At 40.8% G+C, this 21,963-nt stretch overlaps 1 protein-coding gene across 1 annotated transcript in view; it reads left to right on the forward strand.

The window, feature by feature from the left end:
• The first annotated feature begins 230 nt into the window (after window positions 1-230).
• LOC106833283 (purine nucleoside phosphorylase) overlaps window positions 231-21,963 on the forward strand; it is a 40,463-nt gene continuing 18,730 nt past the window's right edge. Inside the window, exon 1 of the mRNA XM_044765245.2 lies at window positions 231-378. The gene's annotated coding sequence lies outside the window, so the exon portion shown is untranslated. The remainder of the gene's footprint in view (window positions 379-21,963) is intronic.

Below are 21,963 nucleotides of genomic sequence, written 5' to 3' on the forward strand. Positions count from 1 at the left end.
AGCCCTCTTCTGTCATAGGCTTCCCTACCGGAAACCCTGGCCTGAGGACTGGAATGGGTGCAGATATGAAATACTTGATGCCCCCTTGGGGGCAGGAGGGGGCGCGAGAAAGGATCCAGGCCCGGGAAGAACTCGGTTTAGGTTTGCAGCCAAGCCTGGGGCGATTGAAACAGTGTGTGTCACCTTGGAGATAGGACTGGCCTGCGTGCTCGGCTGCCATTGGCTGGGGGCCTCCGGGCTGGGGATAAGCCAGCGCCGAGGGGACAGCGCGCTAAGCGTGCGGCCCTGACAGGCGGCGGCAGCTCAGCTCAGCGGAGCAGATCGCGGCAGCGAAGGGCGGGCTTGTCTAGAGAACGTCGGCGGTTCCATGGAAACCCAGTGAGGCGGGCACCAGGCCGGGGGAACCCTGGCGGCCCCTGGGGAGGGGAAATGGCTGTCACCAATACCTGGAAACCCGGCTGTGGGCCCTGAGGGAGCCGGGAAAGGGAGAGGGCGCCCTGGAGCTGCTGAGAGGCCTAGCAATGAACCCGGGGTCAGGGTCAAGGCTCAGAGCAGTGGGGCAGCCGGCGCAGGCAGGGACGAACGCGGGAATGGAGCCAGGGTGGCGCCAGTGGAGCACGAAGGGGACAGGTTGGTAGAGTGTAGTGTACTCCGAAAAGAAGCCAGTGTGTTTTTGTGTGAGTTGGGGGTGTAAGTCTAGAGGGGGGCATACCCCCATCCCCCAATATAGGGCGAAAATCTTCCCACTGCACGTGCTCTTCACAGATTCCCATTCTAGAGACCAGGTAAAGCCACGAGGTAGTTTTGGGGCCCAAATCTAGAGTTCCTCCTTCAGAGGAGAGATTGCTCAGGTCCCTTGCCAACACCTCCCTTCCCGCCAAATTGGAGGTCCAATTGAGTTGGGGACAGAGTCTCCAAGGAGAGAAGGAAACCCTTATTCCATGACCCCGGCACCAGACCCTGCCCACTTGCCCGACTCCCCTCTTACCTTTGAAAACCTTTTTCTCTGCTTTGGTCCCGGAAATGCCACTCCAAGTCTCTAGTGTTAGGCATCGCAATGGCTTTTGGATGCTCAGGGCCCCAGGTTGTCCTCAGGGCACTAATGGCCAATGAAGAAGTCCTATGGCTGTGGCTAGAAATGCTAGGTGACTATGGCTTCACACTTCCTTCATTTCCTTTGCACCTCTTGGGGATGCTGTTTGATTTACTTCTTACCATTTGGTGATTTCTCTTCTCCATCGTCCTGTGGTCCCGGCTCTGTTTTTCCTGCCCCTGTCCCTTACTCAGCTACTTCTGAGGGAAGCCTGGTGTATTGTGGACTGATTTGGTTTCAAAGGCTCTGCTTTTGAAGGAAAGAATTTCCTCTGGAGGCTTGGTTAGCTGTGTTCATGGGTGTGAGAGAATTGGACTGGAATTGTGAGAAAAATTCTAGATAGATTCTTGGGATGTATGGGTTCTGGATGAGTGTATGTCCTTAGGTCTCTGAAAGGCAAAGACCCTTGGTGAAGAGAAGAGAAGATGGGAGACGGCAGGGAGAAGAATAGAGACAAGGGGGAAAATGGGAGCAGCTTCAAGTGCTGGGGGCCTGAACCAATGATTTATGGAGTCATGGATCATCGGAGCTTGTTAGCAAGTTTTTAATTCATTTTCAAATTGAACCTCTAAGATAGGCGGTATTGATTACATTCCCTTTGTTTATAGCTGAGGAAAGTATTTGAAGCATGAGTTATTTGCCTAAAAAGACAAAATTGGGACTCAAGTCCAAGTTGAGCTCTCCTTACCTCTAGACCAGAAATTCCTAAACCTAGTTTTTGAATCAGAATTAACTGAGGCACTTTTGTAAAAAATACAGATTCTGGAGTCTTTCTCCAGAATTATGAATCCGGAGGGGTGGGCTCCAGAATCCATTTTTAACAAGCTGCTGTGAGAAATCTGTGCAGTTGGTTCTGCTCCAGTGCTGAAAACCAGAGTGTGAATGGAATCTGCTTTTTTGTGGGGTAGCTTGTCTTGTCCAGGCTTGAATTACCCCTGGCAATTCCATATGACAGGGCTCTGTGTGTGTCTGGGGATCCCGGAAAGAAGGGTCCAATTGAACTGACATGTAGACCACCACTAGGAGTGTTCCTATCGCTCTCTTTGTCAATCAAAAAATTTAGCCCTTAGTATTTGTCTGAGGGACGAGCTAGAGGGTGTCAGTCCAGAAGGAAATTGGATTTATTCCTTCCCCTCAGGTTAGTTAGTCTTAATTACGTTTTGAGTGTTCTGAGCAGGCAGGTATGGTACTAAGAAGGGTGGTAGTAGGAAGGTCTTAGTCCCTTTCTGAGTGTACTCCTGGGCCTGCCTCCTCAGGCCCTGCACTTTTGTTGCTGTTGAGTTCATAATAGTTTACATCATTGTAAAATTTCAGTTGTACATATTTACCTATCTATCACCATATGAGTGCTCCCCTTCACCCCCTGTTCCCTCCCCCAGGCCCATTCCCCTGGTAACCATTGAACTGTTTTCTTTGTCCATGTGTTTTTTTATCTTCCACATATGAGTGAAATCATATGATGTGTTTCTCTCTCAGTCTGACATATTTCGCTTAACATAATACCCTCCAGGTCCATCCATGTTGTTGTGAATAGGACGATTTTGTCTTTTTTATGGCTGAGTAGTATTCCATTCTATATATATATGTGCCACAACTTCTTTATTCAGTCATTGGTCAGTGGGTACTTGGGTTGCTTCCATGTTTTTGCTATTGTGAATGGTGCTACAATGAACATAGGGGTTCATAAGTCTCTTTGGATTATTGATTTCAAGTTCTTTGGATAGATACCCAGTAGTGGGAAACTTAGGTCATGTGGTATTTCTATTTTTAATTTCCATATTCTTTTCCATAGTGGCTGCACCAGATTGTATTCCTGCCAGCAGTGAATGAGGGTCCCCTTTTCTCCACAACGTCCCCAACCTTTTGTTTGTTTGTTTGTTTTAGTGATTATAGCCATCTTATCAGGTGTAAGGTGATATCTTAGTATAGTTTTGATTTACATTTCCCTGAGGATTACTGATGTTGAACATGTTTCCATGTGCCTATTGGCCATCTTTAGATCTTCTTTTGAAAAATGTGTGTTCATATCCTCTGCCCATTTTTTGATCAAGCTGGGTTTTTTTTGTTGTTCAGTTCTGTGAGTTCCTTATATATTATGGAGATTGTCACCTTGTCGGATATATGATTTGCAAATATTTTTTCCCACTTGGTGGGTTCTTTTTGTTTTGATTCTAGTTTCCTTTGCCTTGCTGAAGGTATTTAGTCTGATGAAGTTCCACTTGTTTATTTTTTCCTTTGTTTCCCTTGTCTGAGAAGACATTGTATTTGAAAAGATCCTTTTAAGAGTGATGCCAAAGAATGTGCTACCTATATTTTCTTCCAGAAGTTTTATGGTTTCAAGTCTTACCTTCAAGTCTTTGATCTGTTTTGAGTTTATTTTTGTGCATGGTGTGAGATAATGGTGTGCTTTCATTCTTCTGCATGTGGCTGTCCAATTTTCCCAACACCACTTATTGAAGAGACTATCTTTTCTCCATTGTATGTTCTTAGCACCTTTGTGGAAGATTAGCTGTCTGTAGTGTGTGGTTTATTTCTGGACTTTCAATTCTGTTCCATTGATCTGTGTGTATGTTTTTCTACCAGCACCATGCTGTTTTGATTACTATGGTTTTGTAGTACATTTTGAAGTCTGGGATTGCGATGCCTACAGCTTTGTTCTTTTTTCTCAGGATTTCTTTAGCTATTCTGGGTCTTTAGTTGCCCTATACGAATTTTAGAATTCTTTGCCCTATTTCTGTGAATAGTGTCATTGGGATTCTGATTGGGATTGCATTAAATCTGTAGATTGCTTTGGTAGTATGGACATTTTAATTATCTTTATTCTTCTGATCCATGTGCATTTAACATCCTTCCATTTCTTTATGTCGTCATTGATTTCTTCCAATGATGTCTTATAGTTTTCATTGTATAAGTCCTTCACCTCCTTGGTTACATTTATTCCAGATATTTTGTTCTTTTTGTTGTGATTGTAAATGGAATTGTATTCGTGAGTTCTCTTCCTGTTGGTTCCTTATTAGAGTATAGAAATACAACTGAGTTTTGCAAGTTGATTTTGTACCTGCAACTTTACTGTGGTTGTTGATTATTTCTGATGGTTTTCCAATTGATTCTTTAGGGTTTTCTACATATAAGACCATATTGTCAGCAAACAGCAAGAATTTCACTTCTTCATTTCCTATTTGCATTCATTTTTTATTCTTTCTATTGCCTAATTTCTTTGGCCAAAACCTCCAGCACAATATTAAATAAGAATGGTGATAGTGGGTACCCTTGACTTGTTCCTGTTCTCAGAGGGAAGGTGTTCAGTTTTTCCCCATTGAATATGATGTTGGCTGTGGGTTTGTCATATACGGCCTTTATTATGTTGAGGTAATTTCCTTCTATCCTCATTTTGTTAAGAGATTTTTTTTTTTATCATAAATGGCCATTGGATCTTATCAAATGCTTTCTCTGCATCTATTGAGACGATCATGTGGTTCTTTTTTTTTTTATTGAGTTAATGATAGGTTACAAGCTTGTGAAATTTCAGTTGTACATTAATGTTTGTCAGTCATGTTGTAGGTGCACCACTTCACCCTTTGTGTCCACCCCCCACCCCACCTTTCCCCTGGTATCCACTAAACTGTTCTCTTAGTCCACATTTTTGAATTCCTCATATGAGTGGAGTCATACACAGATTATTCTTCTCTAGCTGGCTTATTTCACTTAACATAATTCCCTCAAGGTCCATCCATGTTATTGCAATTGGAATGATTTTGTTCTGTTTTGCAGCTGAGTAGTATTCCATTGTATAAATGTACCACATCTTCTTTATCCATTCATCTGTTGTTGGGCACTTAGGTTGCTTCCATGTCTTGGCTATTGTAAATAATGCTGCAATGAACATTGGGGTACACAGGACTTTTGGGATTGCTGACTTCAAGCTCTTTGGATAGATAACCAGTAGCGGGATGGCTGGATCATATGGTAGTTCTATTTTTAATTTTTTGAGGAATCTCCATACTGTTTTCCATAGTGGCTGCACCAGTTTGCATTCCCACCAGCACTGTATGAGGGTTCCTTTTTCTCCACAACCTCTCCAACATTTGTTACTATTAGTTTTAGACATTTTTGTCATTCTAATGGGTGTAAGGTGATATCTTAGTGTAGTTTTGATTTACATTTCCGTGATGATCAGTGATGATGAGCATCTTTTCATGTGCCTATTGGCCATCCGTATGTCTTCTTTGGAGAAATGTCTGTTCATGTTTCCAGCCCATTTTTTGATTGGGTTGTTTGATTTTTTGTTGTTGAGTTGTGAGAGTTCTTTATATATTATGGATATTAAGCCTTTGTCAGATATATGACTTGCAAATATTTTTTCCCGGTTAGTGGGCTGTTTTTTTGTTTCAATACTGTTTTCATTTGCCTTGTAGAGGCTCTTTAGTCTGACGAAGTCCCATTTGTTTATTCTTTCTATTGTTTCCCTTCTCTGAGAAGACATGGTGTCCGAAAAGATCCTTTTAATACTGATGTCAAAGAGTGTACTGCCTACGTTTTCTTCCAGAAGCCTTATGGTTTCAGGTCTCACCTTTAGGTCTTTGATCCATTTTGAGTTTATTTTGGTGAATGGTGAAAAAGAATCGTCAATTTTCATTCTTTTACATGTGGCTTTCCAGTTTTCCCAGCACCATTTGTTGAAAAGACTTCCTTTTCTCCATTGTATGCCCTCAGCTCCTTTGTCAAAGATAAGCTGTCCATAGATGTGTGGTTTTATTTCTGGGCTTTCAATTCTGTTCCATTGATCTGTGCACCTGTTTTTGTACCAGTACCATGCTGTTTTGATTACTGTAGCTTTGTAATATGTTTTGAAGTCAGGGATTGTGATGCCTCCCATTTTGTTCTTTTTTCTCAGGATTGCTTTAGAAATTCGGGGTCTTTTGTTGCCCCATATGAATTTTAGGATTCTTTGTTCTAATTCTGTAAAGAATGTCATTGGGATTCTGATTGGGATGGCGTTGAATCTGTAGATTGCTTTAGGTAGAACGGACATTTTAACTATGTTTATTCTTCCAATCCATGTACATGGAATGTCTTTCCATCTCCTTATGTCATCATCCAATTCTCTCAGAAAGGCCTTGTAACTTTCATTATGTAGGTCCTTCACTTCCTTATCTAAATTTACCCTGAGGTATTTTATTCTTTTTGTTGCGATCGTGAATGGTATTGTGTTCTTGAGTTCTTTTTCTGTTAGTTCGTTATTAGAATATAGAAATGCTACTGATTTATGCAAATTGATTTTGTACCCTGCAACTTTGCTGTAGTTGTTGATTACTTCTAAGAGTTTTCCAATGGATTCTTTGGGGTTTTCTACATATAAGATCATGTCGTCTGCAAACAGCAAGAGTTTCACTTCTTCCCTCCCTGTTTGGATTCCTTTTATTCCTTTTTCTTGCCTGATTGCTCTGGCCAGGACCTCCAGTACTATGTTAAATAAGCATGATGTAAAGTGATCGCTAGTAAATAAAACTTGTTTAAGTTTGTTGGTTTAATTGAAACAGACATGTCCTCAGAGATATCAACATTGGATATGATGTAAACATACAGCCTTTATAAGTCAAATAAACTCTTATTATCTCTGTTAGAAAATTTGTTGGTAAAAATAATAACTTAAAATAGCTGATTTGGTCTGATGTCTCATGAAGTTTTTATAGACAATCTAAATAATTGTTGGAAACAGGTAAACTAAATAGATACGAAAAAGATAAATCACAAAAAGTAAAAGTTTTGGGGAGAACTGTTTAAAAATAATTATGTATTCTGACATATGTACTTAAAACACTTCAAGTAATGGCTAACTGCTTGGTGTCACAGAAGGAAATCATGTTAAATGGTCATGTCCTGTATGACTCTATTTACATAACATTTATATAACGTGGAAAACATAATAGCAGTTGCCAGTGGTTAGGATGATGGCGATAGGGATACAAGTCTGACTGTAAACAGAAACCACAGCGGGGATCTTTGTGGTGATGAAATAGTTCTGTATCTTGATTGCAGTGGTGGTTACATGAATCTACTAGAAATAAAATGACACAGAACTACATAGACACACACACACACAGCACTCTACTAATGTCAATGTACTATAATTAAGTACAATGTAACCACTGGGGAAAACCAGGTGAAGGGTACATGGTGTGGGCCCTCAGTGTATTGTCTTTGTGAATTCCTATACACCAATAAATATTTCAAAATAAAGACCTTTGTTAAAAGTGTTAATTCTCATTACAGAAGTTTTGCATAATGGTATAGAGAAACACATACAAGACCCTCATTGAGACTGTTATTTACATTTTGGTACATATCCTTGAGGTGTTCTCCCACCCCATCCAACCCTGTGTTGATGTTAAGTTCAACATGTCCATGAAAATGACAAGTAGAGATGTCAAATGGCAGCTGAATATAGTGAATAGGCGTTTAGAGTTCAGAAGAGTCTGAGCTGGAGATCTAAATTTGGGAGACATCAACGTATGATTAGGTATGTGAGTCATGAGGCTGGATGAGAGTTTTTAGTTTACTCTAATGCTTGCCTGAAGGCTCTGCCTTAAATTATAGGCCAGAATTTGTGTCTTCAATAAAGAAGGACAGTCTCAGAACCTCGTAAAACAGACTGTACCAGAAACTTCCAGCTATTGACACTTTCCATCACTTAGGCAACTTTCGTACCAAACAGGAGGACGGAGTCAAGATTTACACAACTCTTTTTAGTCAAAAAACAGACAGCTTCATTGGACTGTTAACTCAAGATCCACCAGAACAAGAATTAGTTGTGTAGGACAAATGAACTGGCAAGGGAATTCTGTGGTTATTTATTTGGAATATTGTTTTAATGTTCTATCTTAGTGTTGATGTTGTTTGAATGCCCAATTCTGAATATTTAAAGAAGGCTTTTTATTTCTTCTTAAAGTTGCTATAATCCATAACAAATTACTAGATTCTGCTTTTTTAATTTATTTTATTTATTTATTTATTTATTTTAAAGATTGGCACCTGGGCTAACAACTGTCGCCAATCTTTTTTTTTTTTTCTGCTTTGTCTCCCCAAACCCCCCCTGTACACAGTTATATATCTTAGCTGCAGGTCCCTCTAGTTGTGGGATGTGGGACGCCGCCTCAACGTGGCCTGATGAGTGGTGCCATGTCTGCGCCCAGGAACCAAACCCTGGGCCGCTGCAGCGGAGCGCATGAACTTCACCACTCGGCCATGGAGCTGGCCCCAGATTCTGCTTTTTTAAACTGAAATAAACCTTTATAGGTGATATCTGATTCTCACTGACCCACACACTCAGTCAAGAATTCAGAAATTCTTACCAAGCCCCCTTACTTTTCATGGCAGTATATTACTTGCTTAGGTTCAGTAAGAGTTTGTCTCCCTTTTTACCAGGATATAATGGAAAAAATGTTTATCTAACCAAAGCTTGGCACAGAATGTCATTTTTGAGAATGATGCTCCTTTAATCCCGTATGATGGACTAATGCCTGCATGTATTCTCAGGACACTTGCCTAGGACCTGGCTTACAGGGTCCAAGCTTTGCAGGAGGTGGGAAACATCACCTCCTGGCAGGCCAGGAAATTTAGGAAATTATGGGGTGCTTGGGAAGAAAGCAATTCACCCAAATCTGTAGGTACTTAGGTGAAATCTGTGGAAAGAGTTTCTTTGGCTTGGTTTTTCTAAACTCAAGATAGCAAATTAAAGAGGCTTTTAAAAGCCCAACCTGAGGTTCCTTAAGGAAACTTCCAGGTAGAAGTTAATTTTGTGGGCTTGTCAATAATATATGGCTCTAGACATATAAAACCAAATTAAGGAGGCCTGTACAATAAATTAACACTCTTGTGGCACCTGTATACATTATCAGGCCAAACCAACAATATTGTTTTTCTGCTTCTTTTCTTTCCCATTGAATTGAAAGTTTCTTCTCCTAGCTCTTTTCTTATCCTCTGTGCCTAGCACAGTGTGTGGCATAAAGAAGGAAGTCAAGATTATTTATTAGAAGAATAAATACCAAATTATGAAATTGTATTTGCCACTGATTTCAACTGTGAGGCAGTGATGGAATGCAAGGGAGGGTGAGTGAGGGGCTGAACTCACCAAGCTGGGTCTCCTCTGCCCAACTCCCAGCTTTAACTGGGGAGAGAGGGAGAAGTCATTAAAAATAAACTCAGAATTAGCTTTAAAAATATTCTAGGAATAAATGAACACACAAGTAAGAATAGTAAACAGTGAGGAGAGATGAAACAAGATGGGCAAAATGTTGATTGTTGAAGTAGCATGCGGTGGCCACATGGGGATTCATTATACTCTTCTCTTTACTTAGGGCAAGTTTGAAATTTCCCATAAGAAAAAGGTTTTTTAAAAATGACCTTAAAGGAGAAGGCAATTTTAAAAGGAATTCTGAAGGCTTTGTGAGGAAGGAAGAGACAGATAAGCAAGTCAGTCAGTTTTGTTGTTTTGTTTTTGGGTTTTGGCACCCAGTAGTAAAAACCACACTCTGACCCACATCTGTGTTCCTCTGTTGACTGCCCAGTTCTGGGAAAGGATGTGCAAAACAGCAGAGTTTCCTGGAATACTGAACCTAGAGAGGGACGTGGTCAACTGTCATTATTTCAGCCCTGAGTCCTGGCAAGCTTCACTCTAGACACTGGTCCTTTGGCTGAGCCATTTCAGGTCTGATGCTGGGCGGCGGCCAGATACTGTCATGAGCAGAATGGGAATGGAACGCTCTAAGGGCTGAGGAGGAGGCAGGAGAGGGGTGTGCGTGTGTGGAGGGAATCAGTGCTGGAGACCCTAGGAAGGGGGAAGCACTGTGCCCTGCATTCATCATTCCCTCCCCCAGCAGTGATTCTGGAGGGAATGAGGAGAAGAGGAGTCAGCCTGGCCCTGGGAGTGAGGAAGCAGGAGCGAGAAGGGGCATTGCTCATTTGCCTTGGAGTACAAATGTTCCTTCAGACCACCTTCGGGTCTCTGTGGCTGCAGACAGGGCCAAGCTTATTGGTAAACACAGGATAAAAGTCACCTAATGACATGTGATTCTTGAAGTTTCTTTCCAATACACTCTTAAGAACTTCTCTCATGCTAGCTGGTCACAGTGTGTAAGACTCCACTGTTGGAGAGACATTCCTTTAACATTTATCATTTTTTCCTGCCTTTTTTTTTAATGAAATTATTCCTGAAACAGTTGACATATTTAATTGGGCTTGTAGTCAATATCAATTTAATGTGATTGCCTCTGAAAGGTGAGAAAAAATAAAAGCCAGCATTTATAATAAGTGCCACAGAATTAAGTACTTTATTTACATTATGTCATTTAACACAGTGAGGTGGTTGATGCTATAGTGCAGCCCCATTTTATAAATGGGCAAGCAAAGCATTAGGAACCTTCAGTAAAATATCTAAGATCGTCCAGCTAGTAAATGACAGAGTCAGCATTTGAACTCAGAGTTGTCTGACTGGAAATCCATGTTCTTGGAAGTTCCATTGTGGACAGAATTCTTGGCAATCCCTGAGGTCATAAGGGTACTAGACACTAGGAGTGAGAAGGAGAGAACACTGGGAAAGAAATGCGTGTGTGTGTGTTTGCTGGAGTGGAAGATGCCTATTTGTAAAATGGTTGATAGGTAATGGTCACATGACTCTTTTAGAATGGTCACAAAGCCTGAAACAGCGAACTTTACAGAGAAAGGCCTTCAAACAATTGTTACTATGTGTATTTCAACTTGAGGTAGTGGTCAAACCAGTTATAGTGGAACAACGTTTAATTCAATTGGCAAGAAGTCTCTGAAGTTAGAAGATAAACTAGCTAAACTCGTGGGCTGTAATCTTTCAGTTAGCAAGGACACTTTTCATTATTCCCTGCCCCCTTGGGTCCCTGTAAGCTACATTTGTTAGGTTACAGTTATCTCTCTTGCTTAGACTGAGATAACAAAGTCATCCAGAAAGGTCAGACGATGCGCTCAGGAAGGGCTTCAGGAGGTGGAGGCAGCACCTTTACCCCAGCACATTGGATCCCGTCCTCAGCTCACAGGCCCACACTTGATTCTGTCTGTGCATCTGGAGTTTTTCAGTCTCACGGGACTGACTCATACAAACCAGTCCCAAAATGACACTATAAACAAGAGCTACATTGAACACTATGTGCAGTGGGAAATACCCCTGCCCCACACAGTCTCTCTCTCACTTAAGTGGGAGACCAAACCATGAAGAGATGTTTGCTTAGTGAGCAGGCATGGGAGTAGTGTTGAGATTCATTCCGGCAGGGTGGGTGGGGGGAGACATTCCTGACTGGGATTTAAGGGCTGAGCCAGCATCATAGCCCTGAGCAGTGCTGGCTACAAGGAAGCAATTCCAAAATTTAGAATTTCCCTTTCTAATCTCCAAGCTCCCCCATCTCCTTCTTAAAGTATATTATTAGGCTTGTTGGTTTGTATTCTTTTATACTCCACCTTGTTCCAAGATAGGAGTAAAGATATCCTGCAAAACTATCTGCAATAAATGATAACCCAAATCAAATTTAGTTAAGAGAAAAGAGGCAGGACACAGTTTGATTGGTTGGACTTTAGTTGTGAGGATGCTAAAATCAATATACTTCCCTAAACCTGCATTTTCGTCCCCAAAGCTGGAGTGTGTCGGTTCTTGGCGCCTTCCCCCATTGATAGATTATGAGTTTGGGTAGATTAGGAGTTTGATTTCACAAATGGTGGCTACTATTTACCAAAGGCTGATCTTAGCTGAGTAAATCCTCAGATGGTACCAAAAATTTCAAGTTTTGAGGAAATTTTGCTGTTATACTCATGAATCACCACAATTTAATTAATTTAATTTTCCTATTTGTATTAATTTTTAAAAAATTTACCAAGAAGAGTTTTTGATGAGAATGAGATGACCACAGTTTCCACAGTGGATTGATATAATTCCAATAAACTTAGTTTTAGTTAGTATGTTATAGGTTTATTTAGAGTAAATTTGTGGTTTTCATGAAGATTTCTACAATGTTAAAATTAGCTCACAGACCTCCATTTTTACATTCTTCCATATAAGAAAAATCTTGAAAGGACAGTCAACAAGTGCATCAACAAAAAAAGCCTACGTCAAGAAAGTAGACATAGGTGCCCCTCCAAAGCCAGTATTTTCCCTGAACAGAGAATCAGCCCACGGGAGAATAACTAAGCTAGCCTTTAAGCTAAAGGAGCCCACTTTTCTTTCATGAAACTGTGTCTGGTGCTCTCACCACGTCGTTGTCAGGACAACCAGTGATCCAAGGAGCAGAGGCTTTTTCCATGTGAAGCCCAGACACCCTGGTAAGGTGACCAGATGAAGAAGCCAGCCCCATGGGCATGATGCTCCTAAATGGCAGGTTACAGAGCCAAGAACAGAAGCCTCTCACCAAGGAGAAATTTTGCCTTTTCTGTACTTTCTTGAGACCAGAGACCAGGTTCACTTGGGTCAGCAGACCCTGGTGCAGAAGCTAGCACAGAACAGGCATACAGCAAGGTTTGGTGGAGGAGAGAGCAAAGGAGGGAAGGAGAGAAAGGGGAAGGAGGATGGGATCTCCCAGAGCAACGGTCTAGCCCACAGCCTGGAGGAGAGCAACGGAGATGAGCAAGAGGAAAGGAAGAGTAGGGGCTTTGAGAGAGAGATGCCCTTCTGACAGCTTCCAGGTTCCCATGCTCAGAGTCTCTCTTACCTTCCCCAGTATGTGGTTACTCTCGCCTAGCTGGCCAGAGACATGATTGAAGTTCTGCCTTCAAAGATGACAGCTGGGGAAATAAGAAAAAGGAAAGCACTTAGAGTCTGTAGTAAGACATCTTGATAAGTAAGACATATGCAGACCTCACTGAATTAACATTGATCAGCTTAGCTGAGATAACGGTAATGTTGTTTTATTGGTGAATGTCCCTATTCTTAGAGATGCATGCTCATATGTTTAAAAGTGACTGACATGATGTGTGCAACAGCTTACTTCCAAATGGCTCAGGGAGAAAAAGGAAGTATGTATGGCAAAATATTAACAAATGACAAATTAGGCAGAAGGTATACTAGTTCATTAACTACTCTTTCTTTTTTCAAAAAAATGATTTTATTTTTCCTTTTTCTCCCCAAAGTGCCCCCGGTACATAGTTGTATATTTTTAGTTGTGGGTCCCTCTAGTTGTGGCATGTGGCATGCCACCTCAGCCTGATCTGACCAGCGGTGCCATGTCCATGCCCAGGATCCGAACTGGCAAAACCCTGGGCCACTGAAGTGGAGCGTGTGAACTTAACCACTTGGCCACGGGTTCAGCCTCTAACCACTCTTTCTTTGCTTTTACAGGTTTGAAGATTTTTGAAGTAAATAGTTGGGGACAAAGTGGACATTAATAATTTCTAAAAAATATATCAAATCCACAGAAAGTACACCAAACTCATAACAGTGCTCATCTTGGACAAGGAGATATAAGGGTTCTTTTTTTTCATTTATTTTGTACCTTTTATTGTCCAATTCTTCTACATTGATATGTATTGCTTTTGTAATCATATAAGATTTTTATTTAAATTTTAAATACACATGTATCTGTGTATATATTGTTAAGGCCACAGCAAGGATTATTCCTTCTGTCCCTGTGGCCTCTCTCACTGCACCAAACAGCCTCGAGCCCCTGTCCCAGCAAAGCAAGGCCCCTACAAACCCCATTTCTCAGCAAATGCACTCATGCATATCACTAGCCCCATAACCCTCTTCCCCACAAATACTTTCCTCATAAACTACTGGCCTCATGTTACCGAAACTAAAGTGGGTTCACTCCTGGCGAGTGAAATCAGACTCTACACCGAAAGTAGTTGTCTCACAAAGTAAAGTGTATTTGCAGCAAATAGGAGACCATGAGGAATCATTTCCAAAGCCATGGCACCCCCGAACAAAGGGAAACATGGACATTTATTTTGGACAGAGAATGAACATTCAAAAAGGAGAGGTGGGATTCTCTTGTGTTGGCTCAGTTGGAAAACACGCCTCCACATGCATTGCAGGTTATGGTAATGAGGCCTAAGCTCTTCCTGGAGAGATCTTAGTATTAAAAATAAGGCAAAGAAATCAAAACTACACTAAGATATCACCTTACACCTGTTAGAATGGCAAAAATAATGAAAATAAAAAGTAACAAATGTTGGAGAGGTTGTGGAGAAAAAGGAACCCTCATACACTGCTGGTGGGAATGCAAACTGGTGCAGCCACTATGAAAAACAGTATGGAGATTTCTCAAAAATTAAAAATAGAAATACCATATGACCCAGCCATCCCATTACTGGGTATCTATCCAAAGAACTTGAAATCAGCAATTCCAAAAGTCCCATAAACCCCTATGTTCATTGCAGCATTATTTACAATAGCCAAGACATGGAAGCAACCTAAGTGCCCATCAGCTGATGATTGGATAAAGAAGATATGGTGTATATATACAATGGAATACTACTCAGCCATAAAAGGATAAAATCATCCCATTCACAACAATATGGATGGACCTGGAGGATATTATGTTAAGTGAAATAAGCCAGATAGAGAAAGACAACCTCTGTATGACTCCACTCATATGCGTAAGTTAAACATGAGGACAATGAGCATAGATTAGTGGTTACCAGGGGAAAGCGGGGTGGGGGGGGGTAGGGGGTGGGCACAAAGAGTGAAGTGGTGCACCTACAACATGACTGATAAACAATAATGTACAACTGAAATTTCAGAAAGTTGTAAACTATCATAATCTCAATAAAAAGTAAAAATAAAATATGACAATATATTTGACCTCAAGTAATCAAAGAAATAAAAATTATGAAAACCAAAAAAAAAAAAAATAAGACAAAAGTCTTAGTTGTCATAACTCTGCTAGTGAGGCTTGATCTGGTTCAGGGTTGTTGGTGATTGTGTCTCCTTAACATGACAAAAGGAAAAAAGAACAATTTGGAAAAACAATCAAGATATCCAAATCCACCCTTGAGGTCCTCAGGGTAACTTGTCGGTGACACACACAAAACATACTCCCTCTAAACAGCTCTCCTGGAACAAATGGCTTCCTTCACCACTGACTGCACCTCTGTGCAAGGCTTCCACCCACGAACCACTCCTTCCCCAAGGTTCCTGGTAACCCTTTCTCCACCTATCCTCTCTGTCACCCCCCAATCCCCTGAGGAATTCCTCCTGCTCTGCTGCTGAGGATTTCTCAATTGCTGAGCTAAGAGGTTGCTCTTCCCTGCCTGAGGAAGCAGTGAATTGCTTCCACTTGTGTCTGGGATCAGTCACAGCTCCCTACTCTTCCTAACTTAGCCCCTCAACTCCTTACCTCCCACCCTGCAGTGGGTCAAGCAGAAACGGACAGGCATGGATACATGATTATTGTAACACGAAAGTACAGTGTAACACCCCACCATCCTTCCATATAACTAGAGTGTTGGAGAAGTGTACTATTGTTATTCAGGCTTTTGCAAACAAGTCCTAAGTGACTTGATTTGAATAGAATTTTAGAGGTTGTAAGGTCAAAGATTTCCCTCCAAAACTTTGCCAAATACTCATCTGGCCCTTGCGTCAATACGTTAAGAATGTAAATCACCAATTTCCTTTTTGTGGAGCTCTTCACAAATTGAGTGGAATCAGACTCCTTGTTCTAGTCTGAACGCTCCAAAGTTGCACAGAACAAATATGATTTTTCTTGTACTTGGACAAACCTTTTAAAATGATAGAAGACAGTTCCTCACCTCCCTGTTTCATCCCCAATTTGCCACCAAGCTTTACTCCCCTTGGACCTTTCCTAATCAGCCTAAACGTGTGATGAATTCCACATATTACCCACCCACGTCATGGTAGGATTAAAAAATGTGGCGACAAAAGTCCTGAATCTGAGTCCTGCCTTAGCCATTCATTTGCTGTGTGATGGTGGAAAAGTCAGGTGATCTTTCTCTAAGCCTCTCTTTTCTCATCTGAAGAATAAAGATGAGAATAATATGAATGACACTTAGTCAATGGTCTCTATAAATATCAAAACTCAAAAGGACAAAGAATATAACATCTTCTGTAGGCGGTAAAGCACTGTGTACACATTACACGCTGTGATATTCACATTAAAGGTCCAATCACAGCAGGAGTGTCTTCCTCTCTCCATCATAGATTAGGTCCTTCACTACTTGGCACTTTTGGTAAAATTTGGCCACACACTTTAGGATTCAGCATCAATGGTTCTTTTGGAATGATTATGGTGATGATTACTCCAGGGGAATCAGTATATTTATAATAAGAATGGTCCAGCTTCATTCTCTTATTTTTAAAAATGGTTCAACATAGTTGCTACAACCTCCCTCTGTACTGGCCTTTCCTCCACACTCAATCAGCATTATAACAGCTTCCTTCCAGATTTCAAAGCCTGGCCACATTATCCAAGTATGTCCCAAAGTCTGGAGCCTTTGGGGTCTCTAAGCTGGATTTTAGCACTCAGGTTCTGGGGAGGAAAGGCTGCCTTCTCTCTAATATCTTTGCAGAGGATGTAACAGTGTCCTTACCCTGCAGGGACCACCTTGTAGAACTCTTTCTCTGCTGCCCTCTTATGCGCAGGTGTTCAGTCAAAGCCAAGCTCCCAATGAGGCCTCATTTCCTTTCATTATCAAGGGACCCTACTGGATGGCACAGTTGTAACTGTAGTATAAGCAAGTCACAGAGTACCCTATCAGTAATCAATTAAAGGTGCCATTGAACTCCCAGACAATAGTACAAACCATTTTGTCTCCTCTCTCATTTCATACCCAAGTCCCAGTTGGGTTCTTTCCATTTCAAGATGTCTCCCATCATTAAAAAAATTAAAAAAAATTTTTAAGCCCCTTCCCTTGACCCCACATCCTTCCTCCAGCCATCACTCCCCTATATAGCAAAATTTCTCAAAGGAGTTGTTTGTACATGCGGTCTCTACTTTCTCATCTCTCATTCTTTCTGGTGTTATCCTTGTTGCTCCACTGAGACTAATTTTCACGGTCAGCAGTGACCTTGACACTTGCTTTCCAACCTCCTACTTCCTGATTTTCCACCTACCTCACTGAGAGGTCATTCTCAAACTCCTTTGCTAGATCCTTCCCCTCAGCCTGATTTCGGTCCCCAGATGGTATCATCCAGATCATTTGTTTTAAAGCCATCTATATGCTAATGACTTCCAAATTTATACATCTAGCTTAAACTTCCTCTCTCTGATTCCAGACTCATTTATCCAACTGCATACTCCACATGTCCACCTGGAGGTCTAATCTTGCCAAACTTAACAGCTGTAAAAGAAGACTCTTCATTACCTGCCGAAACTGCTCCTCCCTTAAGAGTCTCATCTGAGTAAATGGCAACTCCATTCATTGAATATGTCAGGCCAAAAACTTAGGAATGATTCTTGGTTCATCTTTTTCTTATACCCTGTTTCTGATATATCAGCAAGTCGTTCCTGCTCTATCTTCTTAAATATCTCCAGAATCTGATCTCTTTACCACCCATATCACCACTGATGCAAACCAAAACCTACTTTTAGTCTGGTCCTCCACAGTGGTCTGCTATCTGATCTCCCTACCACCATTTTTGCTCTATATGATTGATTTTCTACAAAGCAGGCAGTGAGGTGGTTTTTTGTTTTGTTTTTTTAAGATGAATTAGTTACAAGTCCTTTCAGTAGCCTTTTTTCATGCTCAAAATAAAACCCAAACTTCTTCCCGTGGTCTACTCCATCTATCCATATCTCTGACCTTACCTCCCACAACGATTCTTGTTGTTCACTCTAATAACAGTGGCCTTCTTGCTGTTGCTAAATTGCTCAATTTCCTGAGAACCTTTATGTGTTGTTCACTCTAATAACAGTGGCCTTCTTGCTGTTGCTAAATTGCTCAATTTCCTGAGAACCTTTATGCCAGCTGTACCTTCTGTTTGAACACCTCCCTTAATCATTGCATCCCTCATTTATTCAAGTCTCGATTCCAGTGCCAAGTCCTCAGAAAGACTTTCTGTGTACTAACTTATTTAAAATCTCTTGTGCCTTCATTACCTTTTTTTTTTCAAATAGCTTTTCTGAAATGTATTTTACATATTATAAAATTCACCCATTTCAGAGCCAGTCCTGATGGCCTAATGGTTAAAGATTGATGCTCTCCACTTTGTTGGCCAGGGTTTGGTTCCCAGTCGCAGAACCATACCACTGTTTGTCAGTAGTCATGCTGTGGCAGTGCCTCACGTAGAAGAAATAGAAGGACTTGCAACTAGAATATACAATTGTGCACTTATTCTTCGGGGAGGGAAAAAAGAGGAAGATTGGCAATAGATGTTAGCTCAGGGAGAGTCTTTCCCACCAAAAAAAAAAATTCACCCATTTCAGGTATACACTTCAATGATTTTTGCTAACTTCACTCAGTGTTCAACCGTCACCATGCAGTTTTGGAATATTTTCACTCTCCAAATAAGATCCTTTATGCCCATTTACATTGATGTCCTTTTCCACCCTGAGCCCCAGGAAACCACTACCCTACTTTCTATCTCCATAAGTTTGTCTTTTCTGGACATTTCATATAAATGGAATCAAAGGATACATGTTCTTTTGTATCTGGATCATTTTACTCAGCATGTTTTGGAGGTTCATGCATGATGTAAGATGTGTCAGTAGTCTGTTCCATTTTAGTCTGAATAGTATTCCATTCTAAGGACACACATTTTGTCTATCCATCCACCAGTTGTTTCCCATTAGGGGCTATTTTGAGTAGTGTTACTGTGAACATTTGCGTGTAAGTTTTTGTGTGGAAATCTTTTCATTTCCCTTGGGTGGACATCTAGAAGTAGAATTGCTGGGTCATATGGTCATTTTATGCTCAACTTTTTGAGAAACTGCCAAACTGTTCATCCAAAGTGGTTACATCATTTTACATTCCCACCAGCAATGTGTGAGGGTTCTTGTTTCTCTGTATACTTGTCAACATTTGTTAACATCTATCTTATCTATTATAGACATTCTAGTGAGTATGAAATGGTATCTCATTGTAGTTTTAACTTGCCTTTCTTTCCTCCGTTACTATTCATCCCCTTTCTTTGATTACTTTTTGTTAACAGTTATCATTATCTTAGCTATTTATACGTTTCTATTTATTTGTAGTCTGACTCCTCAGTTTAATGTCAGTTCCGTGAAGTCAGGAACACTGTTTTGTCCTTCTCTGTGTCCTCAATCCCTGGAACATTTGTTGAGTAAATGAAGAAACATACCTTCCTCATGAGTTCATATTTCTCAATGCTCAGCAACCTGGAAAGACACACCTGATGAGTGTCCTCCCTGGGATGTTGAAATGCGTCAAATTTCCCCAAGGTTTTATGGGCAGGCAAGAGTTAGAAGGGGATAATTTTGGTTTTTCCCAAAAAACCACACACACATACACATATATGCTGACATTTCTATCTACAGCTTAATACATCTGATTATCAAAAGGACAAAGTTCAAAATAAATGCAGAAAAAATAGACAAACCTCAATATAATACAGGGTTGTCAGGTAAATGTTATAGTTATCTGAGTGCCCACTATGTTGAAAAATGTTAATACAAGGAAAAGATTGATGACAAAACCTGACTCAGACAGCACTTGAATAAATCAAACAGGGTTATTTATTCAAAGGGCACAGAATAAAGTCAGCTCTATGAGAGAGATGAACAAATTTTCCAATTCAGATAGAAGCACAAATGTCTTGATTCCAACACCTTCATCAGAAGGGTGCATTGTTCCTGAAAACTCTAAGTTAGGGTCATATTAGACTTTATGGAAATATAAGAGTATCTCTCAGTCCAGTCTAGTTGTACTCAACAGCAAGTGTGAATATGTTCAGAGCCCCTCCTTGGGCAGATGCACCTCACCTGTTTAAGGGTCACACAACACACAACACTCCTGCCAGGTGCAGTTTGGTTCTCTAAGGTGTCTCTCTCAAACTCTCCAGCCTAGTCCATTCTGGTCAGAGAACACTCCTGAACTCAGTATTGTGGAATCATAACTGAGATCAATTTCCTAGGTTTTTGGGAGTCCTGCTAACAGGACTTAGGCCCACCATAGAGCTATCCTGAAGTGAAAAGTTGGTGAGTTGAAATATTTTAGAAGCTGGACAACCTCAAAGAATGGCAGATTGGGTGACATAGCATCATGGCGGCATGAGATGCTCCCTTTGTCTCTCCCCCTCAATTTACAACTAGTAAAACATCCATAACTCAACAAAGGCTCCTTTACCCAACAGACCAGGACAAGTAGAGATCCACACATCAGTACATTAGAAAGTGGGTGGATTGGAAAACAAAGACGTGAGATTAGGGAACAGCAGAGGCTGTGCCCATGATACAGCCCCTGGCTGCAGCCACTGAAGCCATAGCCCCAGGGTACCCAGAGCAACAACAGAGGAGATGAATAACACACAGGCCTTCAAGTCGCAGTGGTAGCTGCAGCCACAGAGAACCAAGTAGCAGCAATGGTGGGGCCGAGATCCCAGTCCCACCAGCCATAGTGCCACCTGTGACTCCAGGCCCCACACTACTGGTGGTGATGTCCATAAATCCAACAACCCAAATGGGGCAGAGGTTCCCATGACCCTAAACCCCCTCAGCTCCCCAACACATGGCAGAACCTGTAACACAGACAAAGTGATATAATCAAAAGTGTATACACCCAATTTTGGGAAAAGTACACTTTATTGGTACAAATGTGGTTACAATTAGAAAAGTGACTGTATACAATAACATCCTTGTATGTAATATATCTGCTGAATGAGCAGAATGAGCCACCCAGCTAGTTTTTCTGCCAAATACATGTTTTCCTTTTTAATTTGTTAACAATTTTAGCGTGTTATGTAATTCTCAATGAATAAACCAGAGAATTAATTTCTAAATGAAGTAATTAATACTTTAAAATGCTATACTTTAAGTTTTCAGAGCGTGAGGTTTTATATCAGTGTAAGATGAGCCTGAGTTAGGAGTCAGATGTTCAGATCCTGGTCCTTGGCCTGACAATGACAGTTTGGTTTGACCTAGGGCACCACTTAGCTCACTGAGCCTCAGTTCTTTCACCTCTAAAGTGAGAATATTAACCTTCCCCTGTCAATATCATAAGATTATTATCAGAATTAAAATAGGTAAGTAAGGTACATGAATATTCTTTTAAACAGAAAAGCACCAGCCAAATGCAGGCTGTCATTATTCTAATGGGCTTGTTTAATGTGTCATAATATAACTGAAATTGTCTTCTAAGGTGTTATGCCAAACACAGTGGAAATAAGTGAAATTTGCTTTCTTTCTCAAACTGATTGGTAGGTTTGGAATGTAAACTGAATATGATTGTACAGAGACTTTGAAAAGAAGAAATATTAACTTTTGGGAAAAATGCAACAAACAAATTCTAGAGCTGAAGAACTCAATAAATGAGATGAAGAATGCATTAGAAAGCATTAGGAAAAGAGCAGACCAGATGATAGAGAAAATTAGTGAGGTCAAAGACAGAAATGTAAGAATGATTCAGGTAGAAGAGGAGAGAATATTAAGATTTTTAAAAAATTAAGTAATTCTGTGAGAGCTTTCCAACTCCATTAGGAAAGGCAACATAAGGATAATGGATTTCCCAGAAGGAGAAAAGTGAAAGAAGTGAGCAGAGAGTATACTTAAATAAATAATAGCTGAGAACTTCCCAAACCTGGGGAAGGAACTGGACATAGAAATCCACCAAGTTAGTAGAACAACAAATTATCTCAATGCAAAAAGATCTTCTCCAACACATGTTATATGAAAACTGTCAAACATCAGGATAAAGAAAGAATTTTAAAGGCAGCCAGGGGCAAAAAC

Source organism: Equus asinus, chromosome 2, assembly GCF_041296235.1.
Source record: "Equus asinus isolate D_3611 breed Donkey chromosome 2, EquAss-T2T_v2, whole genome shotgun sequence".
Classification (NCBI taxonomy): domain Eukaryota; kingdom Metazoa; phylum Chordata; class Mammalia; order Perissodactyla; family Equidae; genus Equus; species Equus asinus.